This window comes from Amphimedon queenslandica, unplaced genomic scaffold, assembly GCF_000090795.2.
Source record: "Amphimedon queenslandica unplaced genomic scaffold, v1.1 AMPQUscaffold_13494, whole genome shotgun sequence".
NCBI lineage: Eukaryota > Metazoa > Porifera > Demospongiae > Haplosclerida > Niphatidae > Amphimedon > Amphimedon queenslandica.
In genome coordinates this window covers 466015-466539 of record NW_003546270.1, presented here as the reverse complement: position 1 = coordinate 466539, position 525 = coordinate 466015, and positions in this window count along the sequence as shown.

Sequence of the window (525 nt, the reverse complement as noted above, 5' to 3'; positions counted from 1 at the left end):
AATGCGTCTACTGTTGTCAACTGAAGCAAATTCTTCTATAATACTGTCCATATTCAAATTTTCAGCTACTTCCTGCTCAATTGACAAAAGGGCCGGATCTGATAGTCTGTCCTCTGTCATCCTTGTTCTTAGCTTGGTCTCAATTCTCTTGAGTGATGAAAATGACCGTTCGCTCTCGGCACTGGTCACCGTGATGGTTAGAGCAATTTGTACCAAGTTCCACACGGTAGCGTAAGCTGGTTGAGACGACAAAAGATATGGTCCAAGGGCTGCGAGAGTTTTTCCTTCTTTGATACACTGAGTGATGGCCATTTTTACGAAGCTACACTCTGTGGCCAACGATTGAATTTTAATGTCATATTTTCCTGTAATTGATGTAAGATCAGGAAGAGAGAGAAAGTAGCTGAAGCTGGTGTACAGGATGAAATACCATTTGTAATAATAAGATTACGAGTGCCAAACCTGTGATTCATCTCAGAAATAAACGTAACAAGTACTGGGAAGTAAAATTGGCAGCAGATCTCA